The sequence below is a fragment of the Amblyomma maculatum genome, chromosome 1 (genome assembly GCF_055883805.1).
Source record: "Amblyomma maculatum isolate TAMU_Amacu chromosome 1, ASM5588380v1, whole genome shotgun sequence".
NCBI classification, from domain to species: domain Eukaryota; kingdom Metazoa; phylum Arthropoda; class Arachnida; order Ixodida; family Ixodidae; genus Amblyomma; species Amblyomma maculatum.
In genome coordinates, this window is record NC_139344.1 from 82,415,042 (window position 1) to 82,429,744 (window position 14,703).

The window sequence follows — 14,703 nt, forward strand, 5'->3', positions numbered from 1 at the left end:
ACCACTTAAACGTGGAACGTGTCAAAGGAGCCACGCTTGATGGTGCGGCATAAGTCATTGTGCGAAAACAATGAAGCGGATGCTCGAGGAAAATCTCAGCTTTGACCTTGTTGCGGTTACTGCTCAAAACAGGGGGTGCGCTGCTTCTTGGTATGCAATATAGGCAGCCCGAAACACTAAGCATGCGTGTCGGTCGCTTGTTCCGGCTGTCAGGTTGGACAAGGTGGGCAAAGTTTTTCACACGTGTTATGTTCATTTTTCCATTTGGTGTGCCTACACGTTGGAGACGATTGTAGGGTTTATATAAACTTTGTTTTTTTTCTTTTTTGGTAATACGCTGATATGAAGCTGTTTTCTAAAGTGTTTATAACCACTCTTTTTTTCTTTGTGCGTGAATACTTTCTGAATGTTTATTATTTATAGTCTCAACATTACGTTTTCATGTAGAACTGTTATAACTACATGCACTTTCATATAACTACATGTATTTCAATGCTTTTCTTCACAATAACGCCCGTTTTATATGCGCTGCCGGTACCAGAATAACTATTACCTTATCCCTAGAGCTCAAATGGGAAGGTAAATTGAAACGCTCTGCTACGTGTCAATCAAAGCAAGGAACCTGCGTCCATCTACATTTGCTGTCCTAATAGGCTGCAGGCGCAGGCCACCCGCTAACTCCATACCCAGAAATTTGGGGCGTTTTCTACGAAACAAGTTTTGGACGTAACGTTTTCACCTAATGTGTAACCCCACAATAACAATCAGTATATGCGCACACCTTCCCTCGGCACGCGTCTAATTGTTTGCTATTATGTTCAAAAACGCGCGCCTTGAGTTCGTATGAAAACCTGACTTGTTCTTCGTGAGCGCAGACCAAGCTTTAAAAGCAGCATTAAAGGCAACAATTTGGTAAGCACTGCAAGCTTAGATCAGTTCTCGCGATAAGCTCATAAATGTATCTTCCAAATTTGCAATGTTTCCTAACTATTATTTAAAAACACACACCTATGTATTTTTGTTTAATTAAAATTCTTGATTACTCGTTGGCAGCGAAGGATAAACTTCGGGAGCAAAATTTCACTATGAATCAGAAGCTTAGAGCATCTATATCAATCCTTTCACAGAGACTATCATACAGTGTAACCCATTGACTTTCTGTGGCAGCTGTACCTACTCGCGGCGAACGAAAAGAACAAAAAAAAATTACCGACGATTACGTTACTTCCTAATGCGAAATTTGAGCGCAGCAAATAAGCTGTTTCACCTTTTCGATAGATTGAGGCAAAGAAATCGAGCAACACATGTATGCGCTATCACAGAATTTTGTTTTTATTTTTCACACGTATTCCTTTAAGAAAGACTCCACTAACAGTTCTTGACAGTCATGAAGGAAGCTTTGTGGTCGGAGAAATAGACTGAAATATGTTCGACTTGGTACACCAATGCTTGATTCTCAAAGACGAGATCTATACAAGTGCCTCGCGAGGTTGTCACAGCCGTGGGACGCGTTACGAGCGAGAGGAACGGGATGTTCTCCCGCATAAGTGTGAAGAAATTCCTGTTTGTCTTTATGTCAACATTAAAGTCCCCCACTACTCCCTGCACCTTTACATTATATGTCCTGCCTATGCCCATTTCTTCGTCGTGATTTGGACTAGAATGTCATTAGCTCGAGTTTCTTCCTTGACTTATTCTGCCCTCTTTCTTTTCGCTTACGTCAAACCTATTACCTTTGTTTCGATAGCTTGGAGCACCCTATCCGCCACACAGGAACAAGGGGGGGGGGGACCCTCCCCTCCTCTTTCTGCATGGCGGCGACGGTGTTCTATGCGCTGGGCCTCTGCTTTGGCAGCTCGTTTAGCAGCAGCAGCAGCAGCAGCAGCAGCAGCAGCAGCAGCAGCAGCAGCAGCAGCAGCAGCAGCAGCAGCAGCAGCAGCAGCAGCAGCAGCAGCAGCAGCAGCAGCAGCAGCAGCAGCAGCAGCAGCAGCAGCAGCAGCAGCAGCAGCAGCAGCAGCAGCAGCAGCAGCAGCAGCAGCAGCAGCAGCAGCAGCAGCAGCAGCAGCAGCAGCAGCAGCAGCAGCAGCAGCAGCAGCAGCAGCAGCAGCAGCAGCAGCAGCAGCAGCAGCAGCAGCAGCAGCAGCAGCAGCAGCAGCAGCAGCAGCAGCAGCAGCAGCAGCAGCAGCAGCAGCAGCAGCAGCAGCAGCAGCAGCAGCAGCAGCAGCAGCAGCAGCAGCAGCAGCAGCAGCAGCAGCAGCAGCAGCAGCAGCAGCAGCAGCAGCAGCAGCAGCAGCAGCAGCAGCAGCAGCAGCAGCAGCAGCAGCAGCAGCAGCAGCAGCAGCAGCAGCAGCAGCAGCAGCAGCAGCAGCAGCAGCAGCAGCAGCAGCAGCAGCAGCAGCAGCAGCAGCAGCAGCAGCAGCAGCAGCAGCAGCAGCAGCAGCAGCAGCAGCAGCAGCAGCAGCAGCAGCAGCAGCAGCAGCAGCAGCAGCAGCAGCAGCAGCAGCAGCAGCAGCAGCAGCAGCAGCAGCAGCAGCAGCAGCAGCAGCAGCAGCAGCAGCAGCAGCAGCAGCAGCAGCAGCAGCAGCAGCAGCAGCAGCAGCAGCAGCAGCAGCAGCAGCAGCAGCAGCAGCAGCAGCAGCAGCAGCAGCAGCAGCAGCAGCAGCAGCAGCAGCAGCAGCAGCAGCAGCAGCAGCAGCAGCAGCAGCAGCAGCAGCAGCAGCAGCAGCAGCAGCAGCAGCAGCAGCAGCAGCAGCAGCAGCAGCAGCAGCAGCAGCAGCAGCAGCAGCAGCAGCAGCAGCAGCAGCAGCAGCAGCAGCAGCAGCAGCAGCAGCAGCAGCAGCAGCAGCAGCAGCAGCAGCAGCAGCAGCAGCAGCAGCAGCAGCAGCAGCAGCAGCAGCAGCAGCAGCAGCAGCAGCAGCAGCAGCAGCAGCAGCAGCAGCAGCAGCAGCAGCAGCAGCAGCAGCAGCAGCAGCAGCAGCAGCAGCAGCAGCAGCAGCAGCAGCAGCAGCAGCAGCAGCAGCAGCAGCAGCAGCAGCAGCAGCAGCAGCAGCAGCAGCAGCAGCAGCAGCAGCAGCAGCAGCAGCAGCAGCAGCAGCAGCAGCAGCAGCAGCAGCAGCAGCAGCAGCAGCAGCAGCAGCAGCAGCAGCAGCAGCAGCAGCAGCAGCAGCAGCAGCAGCAGCAGCAGCAGCAGCAGCAGCAGCAGCAGCAGCAGCAGCAGCAGCAGCAGCAGCAGCAGCAGCAGCAGCAGCAGCAGCAGCAGCAGCAGCAGCAGCAGCAGCAGCAGCAGCAGCAGCAGCAGCAGCAGCAGCAGCAGCAGCAGCAGCAGCAGCAGCAGCAGCAGCAGCAGCAGCAGCAGCAGCAGCAGCAGCAGCAGCAGCAGCAGCAGCAGCAGCAGCAGCAGCAGCAGCAGCAGCAGCAGCAGCAGCAGCAGCAGCAGCAGCAGCAGCAGCAGCAGCAGCAGCAGCAGCAGCAGCAGCAGCAGCAGCAGCAGCAGCAGCAGCAGCAGCAGCAGCAGCAGCAGCAGCAGCAGCAGCAGCAGCAGCAGCAGCAGCAGCAGCAGCAGCAGCAGCAGCAGCAGCAGCAGCAGCAGCAGCAGCAGCAGCAGCAGCAGCAGCAGCAGCAGCAGCAGCAGCAGCAGCAGCAGCAGCAGCAGCAGCAGCAGCAGCAGCAGCAGCAGCAGCAGCAGCAGCAGCAGCAGCAGCAGCAGCAGCAGCAGCAGCAGCAGCAGCAGCAGCAGCAGCAGCAGCAGCAGCAGCAGCAGCAGCAGCAGCAGCAGCAGCAGCAGCAGCAGCAGCAGCAGCAGCAGCAGCAGCAGCAGCAGCAGCAGCAGCAGCAGCAGCAGCAGCAGCAGCAGCAGCAGCAGCAGCAGCAGCAGCAGCAGCAGCAGCAGCAGCAGCAGCAGCAGCAGCAGCAGCAGCAGCAGCAGCAGCAGCAGCAGCAGCAGCAGCAGCAGCAGCAGCAGCAGCAGCAGCAGCAGCAGCAGCAGCAGCAGCAGCAGCAGCAGCAGCAGCAGCAGCAGCAGCAGCAGCAGCAGCAGCAGCAGCAGCAGCAGCAGCAGCAGCAGCAGCAGCAGCAGCAGCAGCAGCAGCAGCAGCAGCAGCAGCAGCAGCAGCAGCAGCAGCAGCAGCAGCAGCAGCAGCAGCAGCAGCAGCAGCAGCAGCAGCAGCAGCAGCAGCAGCAGCAGCAGCAGCAGCAGCAGCAGCAGCAGCAGCAGCAGCAGCAGCAGCAGCAGCAGCAGCAGCAGCAGCAGCAGCAGCAGCAGCAGCAGCAGCAGCAGCAGCAGCAGCAGCAGCAGCAGCAGCAGCAGCAGCAGCAGCAGCAGCAGCAGCAGCAGCAGCAGCAGCAGCAGCAGCAGCAGCAGCAGCAGCAGCAGCAGCAGCAGCAGCAGCAGCAGCAGCAGCAGCAGCAGCAGCAGCAGCAGCAGCAGCAGCAGCAGCAGCAGCAGCAGCAGCAGCAGCAGCAGCAGCAGCAGCAGCAGCAGCAGCAGCAGCAGCAGCAGCAGCAGCAGCAGCAGCAGCAGCAGCAGCAGCAGCAGCAGCAGCAGCAGCAGCAGCAGCAGCAGCAGCAGCAGCAGCAGCAGCAGCAGCAGCAGCAGCAGCAGCAGCAGCAGCAGCAGCAGCAGCAGCAGCAGCAGCAGCAGCAGCAGCAGCAGCAGCAGCAGCAGCAGCAGCAGCAGCAGCAGCAGCAGCAGCAGCAGCAGCAGCAGCAGCAGCAGCAGCAGCAGCAGCAGCAGCAGCAGCAGCAGCAGCAGCAGCAGCAGCAGCAGCAGCAGCAGCAGCAGCAGCAGCAGCAGCAGCAGCAGCAGCAGCAGCAGCAGCAGCAGCAGCAGCAGCAGCAGCAGCAGCAGCAGCAGCAGCAGCAGCAGCAGCAGCAGCAGCAGCAGCAGCAGCAGCAGCAGCAGCAGCAGCAGCAGCAGCAGCAGCAGCAGCAGCAGCAGCAGCAGCAGCAGCAGCAGCAGCAGCAGCAGCAGCAGCAGCAGCAGCAGCAGCAGCAGCAGCAGCAGCAAGCAGCAGCAAGCAGCAGCAAGCAGCAGCAGCAGCAGCAGCAGCAGCAGCAGCAGCAGCAGCAGCAGCAGCAGCAGCAGCAGCAGCAGCAGCAGCAGCAGCAGCAGCAGCAGCAAGCAGCAGCAGCAGCAGCAGCAGCAGCAGCAGCAGCAGCAGCAGCAGCAGCAGCAGCAGCAGCAGCAAGCAGCAGCAGCAGCAGCAGCAAGCAGCAGCAAGCAGCAGCAGCAGCAGCAAGCAGCAGCAGCAGCAGCAGCAGCAAGCAGCAGCAGCAGCAGCAGCAGCAGCAGCAGCAGCAGCAGCAAGCAGCAGCAGCAGCAGCAGCAAGCAGCAGCAGCAAGCAGCAAGCAGCAGCAGCAGCAGCATACACTTCTCATCAAAGTGTGCATTACAGTACGAGGACTTCCACCGGTCGTCTCGCTCATGGCTCAGAAAGAACTGGCAGATAATTTCGCAGTGGCGAACGGCAGCGGCAATTTCGGCTCGGGCGGTGCACATATACAGATCCGCCGCCACCGATCTGGCTCTCTGATTGCCACCGCACAGGGGTTGCATTGGAGGAGGAGCGAAGAAAGGAATTAAGTTCGAGCCGGCGCTTTGACAACCGGAGACTCGCAGGAAGAGGAGGGCGGCGTGTACACCCAGCGGCAAACGATGGGGGCAGAAGCGAGCGCAGCAAGCGGACAACGCGATAATGGCAGGAGGGAAGAGATAGCAGCGACTGACTGATGCTGCTGACGCCGATAGTGAGTCAACCCCAGCTGCGGAGTTGGTTTCAGGGACAACGCCGCCGATGCCGACGCTAACAATATGATACCCTCGCTTCCGCAGCGCCAAGAACAAGGTCTAGCCGTGGGAAGGTGGTCACGTATTCGTCGACGTGCCGGAGCCTACGTGAAATAACCGGCGCGTCGGCAACTGAAGAGCACCCTATCCGCCACACAGGAACAGGGGGGGGGGGGACCCTCCCCTCCTCTTTCTGCATGGCGGCGACGGTGTTCTATGCAGTCACGTTATCTTGACTCTCTAGCGTTATCTTATCACGTTATCTTGACGCTGCTAGCGCTGGGGGGATGAAAGGGGGGCGGAGCTGGTTACGAGGCCGACGACGACGCCAACGCCGACGCGAAACCCAGGAACGGACGCCAAAGAGCTGCGCTCTAAAAAGCAATGCGTCGGGAGCTTATACACTTCTCATCAAAGTGTGCATTACAGTATCCGTTACCCAGCGCGCATCGACCGGGAGCCGTAGCAGGCGGGTGCGGTTTGGCTGTTAGTTTTGTTACCTGTTGGACGGTTTCTCCCTCGTGCTTGTTTAGAGGACAGCTGGTGTATTAGATGAATTTAGTGCTTGGAATTGCTACTACACGGTTCAGTATTCCCAGCATGATCGCGAGGTTCGTCTCGGGAACGCGCCGATGGCGATGACTGCATATTTATTACCCTGTGTGTGCATGTGTGCGTGTATGCGTTTGTGTGTGTGCGTGTATGCGTGTATGGGCGCGTGGGCGTGCGCGCGTGTGTGTGTGTGGGCATGTGTGCGTGCGCGTGCGTGCGTGCGTGCGTGCGTGCGTGCGCGTGTGTGTGTGTGTGTGTGTGTGTGTGTGTGTGTGTGTGTGTGTGTGTGTGTGTGTGTGTGTGTGTGTGTGTGTGTGTGTGTGTGTGTGTGTGTGTGTGTGTGTGTGTGTGTGTGTGTGTGTGTGTGTGTGTGTGTGTGTGTGTGTGTGTGTGTGTGTGTGTGTGTGTGTGTGTGTGTGTGTGTGTGTGTGTGAGAGAGAGAGAGAGAGAGAGAGAGCAGCATCCATCGCCACCATGTCAGCCTGCCGCTGCAGCGGTGCGTCATGGCTACAGCTGATTTCGTTAGCTTATATCGCAACTGAGAACCCCACAATAGTGGCGCGCGAACGCGCTAATCAGATGATTTTATTTGTATTTCGCGGGCTTTCTTTGAAACTCGGAAGAAGATACACGTGAGGCTTTCTTTAGCGCAAATAGACTGGGTGTGTAGGAAGGTGCTTTCTGACTTTGCAATTCAAATTTATTGTCTAAAGTCAATATTTACGAAATTTAAAAGGTAATCTAATTAATTAATCGAAAAAGAAAAATTTTCTACGGTGAAAAAGATGGCTTGCAGCTGCATGCAACAGGTTTTTCTTGGCCTACTTCAAATATTTTGTTTTAACACACTTGACTCATGTTAGCTTGGACCCCGCCGGGGTGGCGCTGTGGTTATGGCGCTCAACTTATGTTCCCAAGGGTGCGGGATCGAATCCCGGCCTCGGCGGCCGCTTTTCCCTGGAGGCGCAAAGCAAGATGCCCGTATGCTGTGAGATGTCAGTGTGCGTTAAAGAACTGCAGGTGGTCGAAATTTCCGGAGCCCTCCACTACGGCGTCTCTTATAGCCTGAGTCGCTTTGGGACGTTAAACGCCACAAACGAAACCAAACCAGGTTAGCTTGGAATACCTGGCACGCACGCAGGCACACGCACGCACGCACGCACGCACGCACGCACACACACACACACACACACACACACACACACACACACACACACACACACACACACACACACACACACACACACACACACACACACACACACACACACACACACACACACACACACACACACACACACACATTTCAAGGAGATTGCAAGCTCGCATTGCTACTATTAACTTTATCAGAAAGGCGGGCAGTTCAAGCATTGCTCCGAAATGAGCCATTCAAAGGACTAATAAGACAATCTGAATTACTGTCGCATTTTTTTTTGTTCTGGCACGAATGACACAGGCGGACTCGACAATAGATGATAAAAATAGCCTCAATTTGACTCGTTGGGCATTCAGTGCTACCTACGTCTCAGTCCATTCCAAATGGGTCTACACAATCGCCTAATTAGCACTTGATTTATTTAAGGCAGTCGAAAAAGGTTCGTCTCCCCCGTTCATCAGGAGCTGAAAGCGTTCATTCGGTGGAGAAATTTGTGAATAAATTCATGAATTCGCATTAAGTTCGGCGGCGCATTGCGTTTATTACGTCAAGCGGTACGTCGGGAGCTCCTTTGTTAGGCCGGCCGTACTTTCCAGCATCCTCATGAGCTTTCCTTCAGTCGCTTTTGTATTCTCATCAATGCTTGAAGTTGAAGTCCTAACGCCTCAGTAGCGAAGGAACAAGACTGCTATTGATTGGCACCAGAACAAGACTGCCTGTAGAGGCTGCACCAGCCACGACAATGCTCCGTCTTTATTTTTTTCGCCGGGCGGCGCGCGATATCCGGGTTCCTGGCACCACCCAAGAGGGTTCTACAAAGTTTCTGAATTACATATTAGTGAAAAACGTCAGCTCCAATTCAGGCAGTCTCTCGTTTTCTAACAAACCCTGCTATTTCTCAGCACGAAACGCTTTTCTCACCACAAAAGGCTTTTCTCGGACCAAAACCTTTGAAAGCTAAATTTTCCTTCATTATTTTCAGAATAATCGAGCGATATAATGTCCGCATTTCGAGCTGTATGCGAACGACACTGCTTAACGACAAGCAGCTTCGCTGAGTGATGCCTCAGAACACTCAGCCATCGCCAAAATTCACTCGCAGTGAGGATTTTCAGTTTATTTAAGTGTAACGTTGTTGCTGCCACCGGTGACCTTCCATTTAGCGCTGGAATGACGACGGCATTCAGTACTGAATCATTAAATGGATCGGTTAATTAACTATCAAACGAGCTATTTTATGCATTTCATGAGGTGACTGGAGACGTCCTATAGCTTGTCGACAGGTAAGGTAGCTATGAGGCACTCAAAATATTAAGCACAGAAAGAGGTCCGAGAAAAAACTGCAATGGAGACCGCCTGTTGTTGAGGGCGTGTATAAAATGTGTACAATTATAGCACATGATGAATGGAAGAAAACAAACTGAAATTACAAAAAGCGGCAAGTATAAATCCTATCGATTAAGGCTATTGAATAAGATAGAACAAAGCTTTTTGGAAACGAGGAGAGAAAGAGAACGGAAGTCAGTCAAATCAGTTAGAAAAGTATAGGGACGAAGTAAACGGCAAATATTGGCGGAAGTAATTGCTTCGTTCAGAAAATGTGGTGCTATTAGCGTAAGTCAGCTCCCACTTTTGGAAGGTACAGGAACGGTAAGAATATTGCGACGGGCACGAGAGATCGACAATCTTACGATAGCTAAATTATCGCCCACTTCCTAATCAGCTTGTTGGTGATGTGAATGTGCCGTGCCTATATGCCGTGCACACGAAAAGGCCAGACAGGAAGGCTTGCCCTCGTTTTACAGTGTTTCGGTTATATATAATCTGCGACATTCGAGCAAATGCCACGCGCAGTTGCGGAGGTGTAGGGTGCTGTAAAAGAGGAAAAGCGGTGGAGGTTTTCGGTAAGGATTAGAGCATACCACCGGAGAGCAGCGCTGCCACGTGGCGTGGTCTTCGTCGAGAGACCGTTGAAAGCGAAAGCACACACAGGCACCGTCGAGCACACGCCACCCGAGTGTGTGCAGTTTTCTCGCCGGGGGCCTTGGATTAGAGCTCAACGTCTTAGTCCCATCGGAACGCGAGATGCTTCAGGGGACTCGCGAGTCTGCCTGAGCTGGTCGACTCGTCACGAGCGATGGTGTTTTGATAGCTCTGGACCTCCCACCATTGCTGCTGCTGTAGCACTGCAGTCCGCCAGCGCCGGTAAGAGCCCGAGGCAGCGTGCGTTCCTGAATTACTAACGCTGACACGTCGCGCCTCGCTTCCCTAGTGTCAACTGCTTGGCACAATAGCGCCTACTGGGTACGGCGCACGGCTCATTCAACGTGATCCGTCTTGTTTCAGAAGTGGTACCGCATTGCTGCCTTGGCAATGAAACGATTTTGTAGACGTTTATTACTTCATACACATTTATTATGTTTTCCTATCTTCCCAAGAAGATAGATGTGCCCCTCACATTCGAAGTAGGAAAACACGGCATCGCAGCAGAAGACCTCGACAGCATTAATTGTGCAGTGCATGGAAGAGGCACGCACCAAGCATGTTTCACAGCGTTTCGACATTTGATTGTGCACGATACGAACGCGCAGAACGCCTATATGTTTATTAGTCCGAGGCTTTCCGGAATAGGCTAACAAAATTCGAGCCAGAAACGATATTCTACAACTCCGCAGCGGCGTCATCAGGAGTTATTCTGAACGTAACAACTATACCTGGACTAACCTGCTCTTTGATCAGCGCGTGAAATATAAAAGCCCGAAAAAAATACCAAGCACTAATTACGCTTGTCTCAGCTTTCAACAGTCAATGTATTTCTTGCCTATGTATTTAAATTCTTATGCATGTCAATGTATTTATTGCCTCAAACCATGCAACTTCCTCCGCAATTCCTGTTTCATTATGCATGCATAGCATTCAAAGGGGAGGACAAAAACAACCTCATGTTCTGCGCCATTCACATTTTGTCAACGTGCCCATACAGCACTCTGGAATACCATTCCTGAAAGGCCTTTTTATTCTGCATTTATACCTGCTTCTGTACATAAAAACGAGAACGAAAGACAACCCAAGCACACATCGTTTAGAACGCACTTCTCAAAACTTTCAGCACCCCCCTTGTACCGCACCGGTGGCCTAGCCTGTAGCCTACTAGCTTTATCATCCTCATTCAATGTGGTACACGCTGGGTTCGATCCGAGCGCTGCTTTCCCTAAGCCATGGTGCTCGGCTTATCCGGGGTGAAGTACTCTGAGAAAATATTCTTTGACATCATCTTGTGTAAAAAGAATAGAAAAGAAATGCTTGCGTCATGGCGCTCTCCGGCCTAAGGTACCCTTGCGCCATTAAATTTTAACCCAACCCTCATCATCATCATTACCACTACCGCAACCACCATCCCCACCGAGATATGCGTTGTCAGTCTGCTATTCGTACGCAAAGATGACAGCATTTCGCCCATGAATTTGCGCCAAAAAAAAAAAATTATAAAGAGCCTAGAAACAGTTTGCCTTCGAGTGCAGCTTTTCACAACTCCTTTCTAATTACCGCTCTTAGCTTATCTCATCTCATGACATGAAACAGCACAGTATAACGGCAACAAAAGAACGAGCTAAATGCTCTTGACGACTAGCTCAAACAGGTACTCCGTGCCTCAAAGGACAGCAGAAAAAAAATTCTTCTTAACAAAGTTAAAACTTACTTGTAGTTCCGGGCCCTGGCTTGATTACGATGACTTAACTTTCCTGTTCCAGTTCATTCCTTCTTTAGTGCAAAGGCCAGCCAACATGTCCTGAAACTATTGATGGCGAATCGTATGGTGAAATAATGCCATCAAAACGTTTTCTTGGTTAGTTACAAATTGCAAAACAGAGTCGTATTTGGGTAAAACATTAACCCAACATGCGCCTAACTTAACTATGCAAAACATGTATTTTCTGTTCTGACCCTCTCCTCGGGCTGCGCATTTGGCAACAGCCACCGCAGACATATACCGTGCTGTCTTTACTCGCCTTACCGTCGCTCCTCAATGTATACGGTGGCCCCCGAGTTTACGATCCAACCCAATCAATGCCTCGCCTTCGGTAGCAACTAAAACACAGTAGCTTAGGCCTGACTGCAGTAGCTCAAGGATTAAGCCACTCGACTACTCAACCTGGCTACCCGGGTTCAATCCCAGCCGCGGAGGCAGCATTTAGATGGAGAATGCATGCAAGAAGCCCGTGTATTGCGCGATGTCAGTGCAAGTTAAGGAACCCCAGATGGTTGAAAGTGTCCGAAGCCCTCCACCAAGGCCTGCCTCATAGCCTGAGCAGCATTGGGACGGTAAGCCGAAGAAACCAAACTGAACCAAACGAAGTGGATTTGCTTTGCGGATAAATGAAAGGAAGGAGATGCTGCGAGGCGAACACAAAATGCATGCGTTTTCGGGCAAAAACAAGCCGAACCCTTCCGCAGTGCTCCGCCTTTTTTGTGTACCCAGCTGCAGTTACACACTACGTTCGAGATACCCCCGAAACTTGGAAACTCCAGTGCGAAAACTCGGCTTTATCTTCATGCTGCCGTTTTTCGGCTATCTTATATGTCTGCGCCATCGCAGGATCTTCGCGCACGCCTTCTCTGTCAATCTCAAGTTTCGCTGACAACTTGAAAGGGGCGCCTTTCAAAACGCGGCGTAAGTAGAATTGCTCAAAACTTTCCTTTCAACTTCAGAACTTTTTTCTTCGCTACAAACAAAACGATTTACATCAATAAAACTCATATTCACCAGCGTATTACGCATTGGTTGCAATAACGTCGTAGTAGCCGCCATGTTCGTAACCAGGAATATGGCGAAAGGACACGCCTTCATGTCAGCTGCTGATCGAAAAGTGTATTGCGTATACTGCGGGAACACTGATGACCACAATGTCGTCTCGTGCACAGTCGAAAAAAAGTTTTTACAATCTACATTCAAAGGGTATCCGACAAACTCTTTAGTCAAACAGAAGAAATGGCCGTGAGAGTTGTTTCGACTGCGTCCTGCCCAATAACGCAACAACCGGTAACAAAGTCCACATTTGCCAGTCTCGTTCCTTTGCCGCGTGTATATGCGCAGACTCGTGAAGCGATTCTGAGTCTCTTCTTTCTTCGCGGCTTTCCCCTTTCTGTATGCGTCATTTCGCCAGTGCTTGAACGGTGCACGTGTCAAGTGCGCGGGTATGTGATACGGACCCTGGGCATTGTATTTCTCCCAGCGGATGCCTGCTGGAAAGGAAATTACAACCTCGTCAGGCGACCGGCCGTTTTTCTTCGCTCCCCCGCTTGGGTTACTTTGACTGAAGGAAAGAATAATGAATCATTTCTTGTCCTTTTGCTTTGCGTGTCTAAAAGGAAGCAGCCGGTTTATTCGGCGCTTATTCATGAAGACAGACAAAGTCCCTGTAAAAGATTAGATGGCTTGCGGAGTTGGGCGATGTACAGCTTTCAGGAGCTGCCATATGTGCCCGGAAACTGGCCGGCCCGGAGCCGTCAGTCCAGTGCCTATACCTTATACAGCTGGCTCAGCTCGGGCCCCAGCAAGAACACAGGACTTTTCCATTTCCTGCTTGCGTGCCCCAGTCTTTATCTTTCGCTCACCTTGGTTGATTTTTGTTCGTATGGTTTCCTCGAAGGACAATTTCGTGCGTACATATGTCGTGCGGACAGTACAACGGTGTCTTATTTTTCTTTCTGGAACCAACGCCGTTGTCCTTCCCAGTATCCATCTTGAGCCGCGGCGGCTGCAAATATTTTCGCTGCTGTGTTTCACCGTTGTTTCTTTTCCCGCACGCTGCGCAGCGCAGAGAAAGCCAGCAGCTATAAGAGGAACAACGAAAGTATACGGCGGCGAACCGCGCGCCTGCAAAGACTGCTCTTATGAAAGGGTAACAAGGTTAGTCCAAGTTGTAGATTATTCACAGGCGGGGGGAACTCACCCTGCTATGCTTTTGATCTCAGGGCGTTGTTCTTTGTTGAGTTGTTACTCTGAATGTTTTTTGCCCAAGCTAACAAGCGGACAACCGGAAGTGTGCGTTGAACCATTGTGCCCTCGCAAGTAATACTCGGTCTGTGGGCAGCTTAAGGTTTGAATCAATAATGACACGTTTGAAGGTTGCGCCATGCTTTTGTGGCGAAGAAAGGGGTTACAAGTAACGGCAGATGAATATAAGTGAAGGCACCCGGCAGATGGCAATTTTCGGACTACGAGTCAGGTCATCTATCAGTGGGCGACCCGTCATTTCGTAAACAAGGGGCTTATCCTAGCAGAGCGCACTGCATATTATATTTAAAGGAAAGCTTTTTTTTTTTTTCGTCCTACGCATGATTTGCACCGTGATGGTATATTTCCAGTTTCCTCCCCGCCTCGTAACATATAGTTAAACAGACACGTAACTTCCCTTCGGATGACCGATATCTTTTTCGCGTACAAAGCATGGCAACGGTCGCATCACTCACCAGAGCACATTTTTGTTTTTGTTAGATCAGTGGTTTAGCCGTGACCGCAGAAAACATCATAAACAAAAATTGATGGTCGAGCCTGCTTCTTTCAAACTTGAAGGTCACGTGGATTTCGTTCGTTCTATCCGAAGTTCGCAGTAAGTGGACTTGCTTTCAGCGAAAAACTAAAATAGACGCAAAGTTCGATAAAAGTGGCATTTGCTTCATAAAAATTCGCTAATGAACGTCTGCTTCTTGAAAGCAGAGACTATAAAGCAAGTTTCCTAGCTTTTCAGCATGATCGTATACATCAGGCCAAAGTTCCTGAGGACTAGCCACTTTGCGAACGCGATAATAGCGATAACGATTGAGGCGTTCACGGCATCTCGCTGTAGGTGGCCATCCACCTCTTCGATTCGCGACGAGGAAGCAACGACACAACTAGTACAGCGCATGTATGTTCAGGATGTACTACATGTGTTCCGCAGGTGCGCTGCCTCCACCCGACAACAGCGCAGGAGGCGGAGATCCGACTCAGCCGGCGAGGCACGCCCTAGACCTGGTGAGCCAGCAAGGTATACCTCATCGCTACTATTCAGACCTGAAATCGGTAATCCCTGTTGATCACTGGCTGTGTGCAGCCGTTTCACGCTCAATGCTGCCTCTTTCTGGCGCTTACTGGTCTTTTGCTTCCACAATGGAAGTTCTACCCAACGGTGTACATGCAAGTACCGATTGACCTTGTAGCCTGTT